Genomic DNA, 12,431 nt, shown 5'->3' on the forward strand with positions numbered 1-12,431 from the left:
ATCCCAAGCACCTACTCTCTAGCACTCTTTCCTTCAAAACATACTTCCATGCACACACATACACTCTTGTTCCCCTGCAATAGCTATTCTGAACTAGCGGCTTTTCCTCCCTCAGTTACAGCTGAAAAACCAACTCACACACTCAAAACAGTGAACCTCTCTCGTCTTCCTGAAGAATACTCCAAACACCAGAGAAAGACGGTTCCAGTCTGAAGTACAGACTCAAGGAACAAACAGTGAAGGTTACAGATGAGCAAATGGCCAGAGGTCGGCATAAGAACACACCCAACAATAATCAAGACATAATGGCTCCACCAGCAACTGCCAAAATCAATGGATATTTTAATTCAGGAGAAACACAGGAAAATGACTTTAAAGTTCTGCTTATGCAATTATTAGAGGAACAAAAAGAAGAAATGAAAAAAAAAATCTCTCAGAGTAATAGCCACACAAGTGGAGGCAAATAAAGAGGAACAAAGCTCTCAAAGAAATATAGAAAAAACATAGCCGCATAAGTACAGACACAATTAAAAGCGTATGGAGAGGAAACAAATAAAAAACTAGGAGCCATTATAGAAAGACAAGAATCTACATCCAAACAAAGGAAATGGTGCAAAGCATGAAAACAGAATTAGAATCTATAAAGAAAACACAGAGAAAACCTTAGAGCTGGAGAATTTAGAGAAAGGGTCAGGAATCACAAAATTTCGCCAATAGAATACAAGAGATGGAAGAGAAAATCTCAGGTGCTGAAGATACACTTGCTGAAATTGATTCCTTTCTTAAAGAAAAAGTAAAATTGGAAAAATCCCCAAAACATACAAGAAATTAAGGACATCATGAAAAGACAAATTTAAGAATAAGAGGAATTGACGAAAAAAAAAAAAGATTCCAGACTCCAAAATCCAGAAAATATTTTCAAGAAAATCATGGAAGAAAATTTCCATCCCTCATCTCAAGCTGTACTATAGAGAAACAATAATACAAAATTGCATGGTGCTGGCATAGAAACAGAATGGTGGATCAATGGAATCAAATAGAAGACCCTGACATAAACCCACAAACTTATGGACACCTGATTTTTGACAAACATGCCAAATCCATTCAATGGAAAAAAAAAAAAAAAACAGCATCTTCAACAAATGTTGCTGGTCTAACTGGAAGTCTGCATGTAGAAAAATGAAAATAGATCCATATCACCCTGCACAAAACTAAAGTCCAAGTGGATCAAAGACCTCAACATAAAACTAGACACAGTAAAATGCTTAGAAGAAAAAGTGGGGAATACCCTTGAACTCATTGGCACAGGAGACAACTTCCTGAACAGAACACCAACAGCAGAGACTCTAAGAGCAACAATCAATAAATAGGACCTCATGAAACTGAAAAGCTTCTGTAAAGCAAAGGATACTGTCCTCAGAACAAAACAACAGTCTACAGATTGGGAAAAGATCTTCACCAACCGTTTAACTGACAGAGGGATGATATCCAGTATATATAAAGAACTAAAGAAGTTAAACAGCAAAAAAATCAAGTAATTCAATTAAAAAATGGGGTACAGAGCTAAACAGAATTCTCTGCAGAGGAATATCGAATGGCAGAGAAACACTTAAAGAAATGCTCATCCTCATTAGCCATTAGGGAAATGCAAATCAAAACGACCCTAAGATTTCACCTTACACCCATCAGAATGGCTAAGATCAAAAACTCAAGAGACAACACATGCTGGAGAGGGTGTGGAGAAAAGGGAATCCTCCTCCACTGCTGGTGGGAATGTAAAATTGTACAACCACTCTGGAAAGCAATCTGGTGCTTGCTCAGACAACTAGGAATAGCGCTTCCTCAAGATCCAGCAATACCACATCTAGGCATATATCTAAAATATTCTCAAGTACACAATAAGGACATTTGCTCAACCATGTTTGTAGAAGCCTTATTTGTAATAGCCAGAAGCTGGAAACAGCCCAGATGCCCCTCAGTGGAGGAATGGATGCACAAATTGTGGCATATCTACACAATGGAATATTACTCAGCAATAAAAAAAAACAAGGGAATCATGAAATTTGCAGGTAAATGTGGGATCTGGAAAAGATCATCTTGAGTGAGCTATCCCAGAAGCAGAAAGATGCACACGGTATATACTCACTCATATATAAAATAGGATAAACCTACTAAAATCTGTACACGTAAAGAAACTAATCAAGAGGGAGGACTCTTGCTAAAATGTTCAATTCCTATCCAAAAAGGCAAAGAGGCTTGACATCATAAGAAGGAGAAAAGAGGGAACAAGTCAGGAGCCTGACACAGAGGACCTCTGAAAAGTTCTGCCCTGCAGACTATCAATGTAGATACTGAGACTTATGGGCAACCTTTGTGCAGAGTGCAGGTAATCTTATGAAAGAAGTGGGAAACAGTAAGATCTGGAGAGGACAGGAACTCCATAAGGAGAGCAACAGAACCAAAAAAGCTGAGCACAAGGGTCTTTCCTGAGACTGCTATTCCAACCAAGGACAATGCATGGAGATAACATAAGATCCCTGCACAGATGTAGCCCATGGCAGTTCAGTATCCAAGTGGGTTCCATTGTGATAGGAACAGGGACTGTCTCTGATATGAACTGATTGGCCTGCTCTTTAATTACCTCCCCCTGAGGAGGAAGCAGCATTTCCAGGCCACCGAAGAGGACAAGGCAGCCACTCCTGATGAGACCTAATTGACTAGGATCAGAAGGAAGAAAAAGAAGTCTTTCCCTATCAGTGGACTTGAGGAGGGGCATGCATGCAGAAGGTGGAGGAAGGGAGGGATTGGGACGAGAGGAGGGATAGGGAGGGGGGGATACAAAGTGAGTAAAGTGTAATTAATAAAGAAAAATAAAATAAATCAAAAAAAAAAAGAAAAATTTCCCAACTTAAAGAAAGAGATGTTCATAAATATACCAGAAGCCTAGAGAACACCAAGTAGACTAGACCAGAAAAGAAACTCTTCATCTCACATCATAGTCAAAACACTAAACCAACAGAACGTAGAAAAAAAAATTACAGCCTGTAAAGATAAAAGCCCAAGTAACATATAAAGATAGACTTATTAGAATCACACCGGACTTCTCATCATAAACTGTGAAAGCAAGGAGGGCCTTGGCAGATGTCATGCAGACTTTAAAGAACCACAGATGCCAACCCAGACAACTATACTCAGAAAAGCTTTCAATCAACATAGATGGAGAAAACAAAATATTCCATTATTCCATGACAAAACTAAATTTAAACAATCTCTACAGAGCAAACCAACCCTACAAGATACTAGAAGGAAAACTCAAATCAAATGAAAACAACTACACCCTAGAAAACATATGAAATAGATAATCTCTGAAAAAAATATTAAAAGAAAACAAGCAATGAGTCACAGTAAGTCCACCAACTCCACAATAAAAGGAACTAACATTCATTGGTCATTATTATGTATCAATATCAGTGGGCTCAGCTCTCCAATAAAATGACAGACTAAAAATAGATTAATGATAAAATGATAGATTAACAGAATCGTTGCCAAAACAGGAGCCAACTTTCTGCTGTATACAAGAAGCATACCTCTGCAACAAAGATAAACACTACCTCAGAGTAAAGGACTGGAAAAATGTTTTTCAAGCAAATGGGCCCAGAAAACAAGTTGGAGTTTCTATCCTAATATCTAATAATATAGACTTTCAATCAAAATTAATCAAAAAAGATGAGGAGAGACACTGCCTTCTCATCAAAGGAAAATTCCAACAGGAGGACATCAAAATTTTGAACATCTATGCCCCAAAAACAAGACCACATACATTTGTAAATGAAACATTATTAAAGCTGAAATAACACATTAATCCCAACACCTTAATAGTTGGAGATTCAGATCATCCACTCAGAAGAAAAACAGGGAAATAAGGGCACTTATAGAGGCCATAAATCAAATGGACCTAATAGATGTCTACAGAACTTTACATCCAAATTCAAAAGAATATAATTCTTTTGTACCTTCTCCAAAATAGACCATATAGTTGGGAACAAAGCAAGCCTCAACAGGTACAAGAAGATTGAAATAATACCTTGTATCATATCTGACCAACATGGTCTGAAGCTGAACCTCAACAACAGAAATACCAAAAAGCCTACACATACATGGAAACTGAGCAACTCGCTACTCAATGACAGCTGGGTTAGGGAACAAATGAAGAAAGAAATTAAATACTTCCTAGAATTCAATGAAAATGAAGGTACCTCATACCCAAACTTATGGGACATAAAGAAAGCAATACTAAGAGGAAAGTTCATAGCATTAAGTGCCTTCAAGAAGAAATTTGAAACATTGAATACAAGCATATTAATAGCTCCCCTAGAAGCCCTAGGGAAAAAAAAAAAAAGAAGCAGACACACCCAAGAGGAGTAAACAGCTGGAAATATAGAAGCTCAAGGCAGAAATCAATAAATTAGAAACAGATAAAACAATTCAAAGAAACAATGAAACCAAGAGCTGGTTATTTGAGAAAATCAACAAGATAGACAAACCCGTAGCCAAACTAAATAAAAGGTAAATAGAAACACTCTAAATCAACAAAATCAGAAATGAAAAGGGGGACATAACAACAGACACTGAGGAAATCCAAACAATCATTAGGTCTTACTACAAAAGCCTATAGGCCACATTCTTGATAGAATCCACTTACCAAAATTAAACAAAGATCAAGTAGAAAGATTAAATAGTCCTAAATCCCCCAAGGAAATAGAAGCAGTTATCAATAATCTCTCTTCCAAAAAGCCTAGGGTCAGATGGTTTCAGCGCAGAATTCTTCCAGACCTTCAGAGAAGAGCTAACTCCAATTCTCTTCAAACTATTCCACAAAATAGAAACAGAATGAACATTACGAAACTCATTCTATGAAGCCACAGTCACCTTGATACCTAAACCACACAAAGACCCAAGAATAAAAGAGAGCTTCAGACCTATCTCTTTTATGAACACTAGTGCAAAATTACTCAATAAAATACTTGCAACCAAATCCAAGAATACATGAAAGATATAATCCACCATGACCAAGTAGGCTTCATCCCAGGCATGCCGGGGTGGTTGAATATATGGAAATCCATCAATGTAATCCACCATATAAACAAATTGAAGGAGAAAAACCACATCATCATCTCCTTAGATGCCGAAAAACCATTTGACAAAATCCAACATCCATTCATGTTTAAAGTCTTGGAGAGATCAGGGATATGAGGCACAGACCAAAACAGAGTAAAGGCAATATAGAGCAAGCCTGTAGCCAACATCAAACTCAATGGAGAGTAACTTAAATCAACCCCATTAAAATCAGGGACAAGGCAAGGCTGCCCACTCTCTCCATATCTCTTCAACATAGTACTGGTAGTCCTAGCTAGAGCAATAAGTCAACTAAATGGGATCAAGTGGATACAAATCAGAAAGTCAGAAGTCAAAGTATCACTATTCACAGATGATATGATAGTATACATGAGCAACCTCCAGAATTCAACCAGAGAACTCCTTCAGTTGATAAACACCTTCAGCAAAGTGGCTGGATACAAAATTAACTCAAAAAATCAGAAGCCCTCCTGTATACCAAAGACAAAAGGGCCAAGAAAGAAATTAGGGAAACAATACTCTTCACAATAGCCTCTAATAACATAAAGTACCTCGGCGTGACCCTAACCAAGCAAGTAAAAGACCTGTTTGAAAAAAAAATTTCAAGTCTCTGAAGAAAGAAATTGAAGAATATATCAGAAGATGGAAAGATCTCCCATGCTCACAGATCAGTAGTATTAACACAGTGAAAATAACCATTCTGCCAAAGGCAATCTACAGATTCAATGCAATTCCCATCAAAATGCCAACACAATACTTTACAGACCTTGAAAGGAAAATTTTCAACTGTACATGGAAAAACAAAAAACTCAGTATTTCCAAAATGATTTTGTATAACAAAAGATCATCTGAAGGTATCTCCATCCTTTATATCAAGCTGTACTACAGAGCAATAGTAATAAAAACTGCATGGTTCTGGCATAGAAACAGAATAGTTCATCACTCAAACTGAATAGAAACCCAGAAATAAATCCACACACGTACAGAAACTTGATTTTTGACAAAGAAGCCAAAATTATTCGATGGAAAAAAGACAGCATCTTCAACAAATGGTGCTGGTCAAACTGGATGTCTATATGCAGAAAAGTGAAAATTTATATTTATCACCCTGCACAAAACTAAAGTCCAAGTGGACTATACCACTCCCCTAGTCCACTTATAGGGGCTGTCCCTTTCTATCTGACCTTAACCTATCAGGTCTCACCAGGACTGGTTGCATTTTCATTCTCTGTAGCCTGGCAAGGCTGTTCCCTCAAAGAGGAGGTGATCAGAGAGACAGCCACAGAGTTCATGTCGGAGACTGCCCCTGCTCCCCTTACTAGGAAAACCACTTGGAAACTGAGAGGCCTTAAGCTATATCTGAGCAAGTATTCTATCTTATTTCCTTGCATTGTCCTTGGTTGGAGTATCCTTCTCTACAAAGACCACTGAGCCACATTTTTCGGTTCTCATGGTCTCCTTGTGGAGATCTCGTCCCCTCCAGGTAATTCTATATTCCCCCTCTTTCATAAAGTTTCATGCATTCTGCCCAAAGTTTGGCTATAAGTCTCAGCATCTGCTTCAGTACGCTGCTATGTAGAGTCTTTCAGAGGCTCCTGTACTGTTCTCTGTCTTCTATTGCTTCTGATGTCTATTGAGTTTACTTTTCTGACTAAAGATTGAGCATCTTCCCTAGCGTCCTCCTTGTTGTTTAGCTTCTTTAGGAGTATAGATTTTAGTATGTTTGTCCTGTATTATATGTCTAATAATCATTTATGAGTGAATATATACCATGTGTGCTTTTCTATTTCTGGGTTATCTCACTCAGGATGATGTTTTCTAGTACCATTATTTACCTGAAAATTTCATGATTCCCTTGTTTTTAATAGCTTAGTGGCATTCCATTGTGAAAGATCTCCCATGCTCATGGATCATTGAGCATTAACATAGTGAAAATGGCCAACCTGCCAAAAGCATCTATAGATTCAGTGCAATTCCCATCAAAATTCCAACACAATTCTGTACAGACCTTGAAAGAACAATTCTCAATTTCATATAGAAAAACCAAAAGCCCATAATTCCTAAAATAATCCTGTGTAATAACAGGCACAGGAGACAATTCCCTGAACAGAAAACAAGGCTCTAAGATCAACAACCAATAATTGGGACCTCATGAAACTGAAAAGCTTCTGTAAAGCAAAGGACACTGTCATCAGAACAAAACAACAGCCTACAGACTGGGAAAGGGTCTTTACTAACCATATATCTGACAGAGGACAAATATCCAGAATATATAAAGAACTCAAGAAGTTAAACAGCAACAAATCAAAAAATCAAATTAAAAATGGGTACAGAGATAAATAGAGAAGTCTCAATAAAGGAATATCTAATGATGTAGAAACACTTAAAGAAATGTTCAATGTACTTAGTCATCAGGGAGATGAAATGAAAACAACCCTGAAATTTCACCTTACACCCATCAGAATGAATAAGATCAAAAACTCAAGTAACAACACATGCTGGAGAGGTTGTGGAGAAAGGGGAACCCCCTCCATTACTGGTGGGAATGTAAACTTGTACAACCACTTTGGAAATCAATCAATTCTCTCAGACAATTAAGAATAATGCTACCTCAAGATCCAGCTATCCCAGTCCTAGGTGTAAATCCAAAAAATGCTCAAGTGCACAACAAAGACATATGCTCAACCATGTTCATAGCAGTTCTATTTGTAATAGCCAGAATCTGGAAACAACCTAGATGTCCCTCAATGGAGGAATGGATATAGAAACTGTGGTACATTTACACAATGGAATACTACTCAGTAGTTAGAAATTTAAATCAGAAAAACATAATCCCATAATTTGGATTTAGTCATAGTTATGCATTATTCTTTGGGTTGCAGTGCAGCAGTAGCTTTGAGCAGTAAAAATCCTCAGCTTTTTCAAAAGAGACTGTTTCTTTCAAAACTCCCAAATATTTGAGAACTAATAAAAATAATAGCAGCATTTGGAGCATTACTATGAGACATCAGTGGCCTTCTTAAAATCAAACCAAAATGATGGAAAGTTTAGTGGTATTGAGAATGCTTCCAAACACAAGGGCTAGAGTGAGTGAGGAGAACACATTGCAAATGAGAAGTCTGTAGTGATGGAGAATGAGGAAGGAGAAGAGGAACTCTGCTGTGTAGTTACTGAATGAACACTGCATCTAAAGCCAGAACAGATATTCATATGACCTCTTCTTGGTCCCAGATAATTTTAAATTAATAATGAATGTTATTTTTATTTTTTTTTGATGATTTCATGATACAGAAGTTTTTTAATTTTTTATTAATTTCACATTATTCACTTTGTATCACCCCATAAGCTCCTCCCGATCCCATCCTCCCTCCCCTTTCTGCATGCATGCTACTCCCCAAGTCCACTGATAGGGGAGGTTCTCCTCTTCTTTCTGATCTTAGTCTATCAGTTCTCATCAAAAGTGGCTGCATTGTCCTCTACTGTGGCCTGGTAAGGCTGCTCCCCCCTCAGGGGGAAGTGATCAATGACCAGGCCAATCAGATTATGTCAGAGGCAGTCCCTCTTCCCATTACTATGTAACCCACTTGGACACTGAACTGCCATGGGCTACACCTGTGCAGGGGTTCCAGGTCATCTCCATGAATAGTCCTTGGTTGGAGTATGATTTTCTGGGAAGTTCCCTGTGTTCAAATTATCTTGTTCTGTTGCTCTGCTTGTGGAGTTCCTGTCCCCTCCAGCTCTTACTATTTCCCACTTCTTACATAAAATTCCATTCAATCTGCCCATCAGTTGGCCATCAGGCTCAGCATCTGCTTTGACAGTCTATACTGCAAAAGCTTTCAGAGGCCCTCTGTGGCAGGTTCCCAGGTTGTTTCCTGTTTTCTTCTGGCATTCAGAGGCCCTCTGTAGCAGGTTCCCAGGTTGTTTCCTATTTTCTTTTTCTTCTGATGTCCATCCGCTTTGTCTTTCAGGATGGGGATTGAACATTTTAGTTAGGGTCCTCTCTTTTGCTTAGTTTGTTTAGATGTACAGATTTTAGGGGGTTTATTCTATGTTGTAAGTTTATATGAGTGAGTATATACCATGCCTGTCTTTTTGCTTCTGGGACAACTCACTCAGGATGATCCTTTCCAGGTCCCACCATTTAACTGCAAATTTCATGATTTCCTTACTTTTCATTGCTGAGTAATACTCCATTGTATAGATGTACCACAGTTTCTGCATCCATTCTTCAGTTGAGGGGCATCTGGGTTGTTTCCAGCTTCTGGCTATTACAAATAAAGCTGCTACAAACATGGTTGAGCAAATGACCATTTTGTGTACTTGCGCCTCTTTTGGGTATATGCCTAGGAGAGGTATGGCTGGATCTTGAGGAAGCACTATTCCTAGTTGTCTGAGAAAGCGCCAGATTGATTTCCAGAGTGGTTTTACCAGTTTACATTCCCACCAGCAGTGGAGAAGGGTAACCATTTCTCCACAACCTCTCCAGCATGTGTTGTCCCTTGAGTTTTTCATCTTGGCCATTCTGATGGGTGTAAGGTGTAATCTCAGGGTTGTTTTGATTTGCATTTCCTAACGGCTAATGAGGTTGAGCATTTCTTTAAGTGCTTCTCTGCCATTCGATATTCCTCTACAGAGAATTCTCTGTTTAGCTCTGTTCCCCATTTTTTAAGTGGATTACTTGGTTTGTTGCTTTTCAGCTTGTTCAGTTCTTTATATATATTGGATATGAGTCCTCTGTCAGATAAAGGGTTGGTGATGATTCTTTCCCAATCTGTAGGCAGTCACTTTGTTTTGATGTCCTTTGCTTTACAGAAGCTTTTCAATTTCATGAGGTCCCATTTATTGATTGTTGCTCTTAGAGCCTGTGCTGTTGGTGTTCTGTTCAGGAAGTTTTCTCCTGTACCAATGAGTTCTAGGGTATTCCCCACTTTTTTTTCTAGCCGATTAAATGTGTCTGGTTTGATGTTGAGGTATTTGATCCACTTGGACTTCGGTTTTGTGCAGGGTGATAAGTATGGATCTATTTTCATTTTTCTCCATGTAGACATCCAGTTGGACCAGCACCATTTGTTGAAGATGCTATCTTTTTTCCATTGTGTGGTTTTGGCATCTTTGTCAAAAATCAGGTGTCCTTAAGTGTGTCGGTTTATTTCTGGGTCTTCTGTTCGATTCCATTGATCCACCATTCTGTTTCTATGCCAGTACCATGCAGTTTTTATAACTGTTGCCCTATAGTACAGCTTGAGATCAGGGATGGAGATACCTCCAGAAGATCTTTTATTGTAGAGGATTGTTTTAGCAATTCTTGGTTTCTTTTTATTCCATACTAAGTTGAGAATTTTTTTTTTCCAGGTCTGTAAAGAATCGTGTTGGCAATTTGATGGGAATTGCATTAAATCTGTAGATTGCTTTTCGTAAGATGGCCATTTTTACTATGTTAATCCTGCCAAGCCATGAGCATGGGAGATCTTTCCATCTTCTCATATCTTCCTCTAATTCTTTCTTCAGAGACTTGAAATTTTTTTCATACAAGTCTTTGACTTGCTTGGTTAGGGTTACCACAAGGTACTTTATGTCATTTGTGGCTATTGTGAATGGTGTTGTTTCTCTAATTTCTTTCTCAGCCCTTTTGTCTTTTGTATACAGGAGTGCTACTGATTTTTTTGAGTTAATTTTGTATCCGGCCACTTTGCTGAAGGTGTTTATCAGCTGTAGGAGTTCCCTGGTAGAGTTTTTGGGGTCACTCATATATACTATCATATCATCTGCAAATATTGATAATTTGACTTTTTCCTTTTCCATCTGTATCCCCTTGATCTCCTTCGACTGTCTTATTGCTCTAGCAAGGACTTCCAGCACTGTGTTGAAGAGATATGGAGAGAGTGGGCAGCCTTGTCTTGTCCCTGATTTCAGTGAGATTGCTTTAAATTTCTCTCCATTTATTTTGATGTTGGCTATAGGCTTGCTGTATATCGCCTTTACTATGTTTAGATATGTGCCTTGTATCCCTGATCTGTCCAGTACTTTAAACATGAATGGATGTTGGATTTTGTCAAATGCTTTTTCAGCATCTAGGGAGATTATCATGTGGTTTTTTTTCTTTCAGTTTGTTAATAGGTAGATCACATTGATGAATTTCTGTATATTGAACCACCCCTGCATATCTGGGATGAAGCCTACTTGGTCATTGTGGATAATATTTTTGATTTGTTCTTGGATCCGGTTTGCAAATATTTTGTTAAGTATTTTTGCATCAATGTTCATAAGGGAGATTGGCCTGAAATTCTCTTTCTTTGTTCAGTCTTTGTGAGGTTTAGGTACCAAGGTGATTGTGGCTTCATAGAATGAGTTTGGTGATGTTCCTTCTGTTTCTATTTTGTGGAATAGTTTGAAGAGAATTGGGTTAGCTCTTCTTTGAAGGTCTGGTAGATTTCTGCGCTGAAGCCATCTGGTCCTGGGCTTTTTTTGGATGGGAGACTTTTGATGACTGCTTCTATTTCTTTGGAGGATATAGGACTATTTAATCGATTTACCTGGTCCTGATTCAGCTTTGGTGAGTCAAATCGATCAAGAAAATTGTCCATTTCATTTAGATTTTCAAATTTTGTTGAGTATAGACTTTTGAAGTAAGTCCTAATGATTGTTTGGATTTCCTCAGTGTCTGTAGTTATGTCCCCCTTTTCATTTCTGATTTTGTTGATTTGGGTGGTGTTTCTCTGCCTTTTTGTTAGCTTGGCTAAGGGTTTGTCGATCTTGTTGATTTTCTCAAAGAACCAGATCTTGGTTTCATTGATTCTTTGAATTGTTTTATCTGTTTCTAATTGATTTCAGCCCTGAGTTTGATTATTTCCAGCCATCTACTCCTTTTTGGTGTGTCTGCTTCTTCTTTTTCTAGGGTTTTTAAGTGGGTCATTAAGTTGCTTGAAAGAGCTGTCTCGAATTTCTTCTTGAAGGCACTTAGTGCTAAGAACTTTCCTCTTAGCACTGCTTTCATTGTGTCCCACAAGTTAGGGTATGTTGTGTCTTCATTTTCATTGAGTTCTAGAAAGGCTTTAATTTCTTTCTTTATTTCTTCCCTGACCCAGCTGTCATTTAGTAACAAGTTGTTCAGTTTCCATGTGTGTGTAGGCTTTTTGCTATTTCTATTGTTGTTGAAGTCCAGCTTTATTCAATGGTGATCAGACAGGATGCAGGGGATTATTTCAGTCTTCTTGTATCTGTTGAGGCTTGCTTTGTGACCAACTATATGGTCTATTTTGGAGAACGTTCCATGAGGTACTGAGAAGAAGGTA

This window comes from Psammomys obesus, unplaced genomic scaffold (assembly GCF_907164565.1).
Source record: "Psammomys obesus unplaced genomic scaffold, mPsaObe1.curated_primary_1811, whole genome shotgun sequence".
Lineage (NCBI taxonomy): Eukaryota > Metazoa > Chordata > Mammalia > Rodentia > Muridae > Psammomys > Psammomys obesus.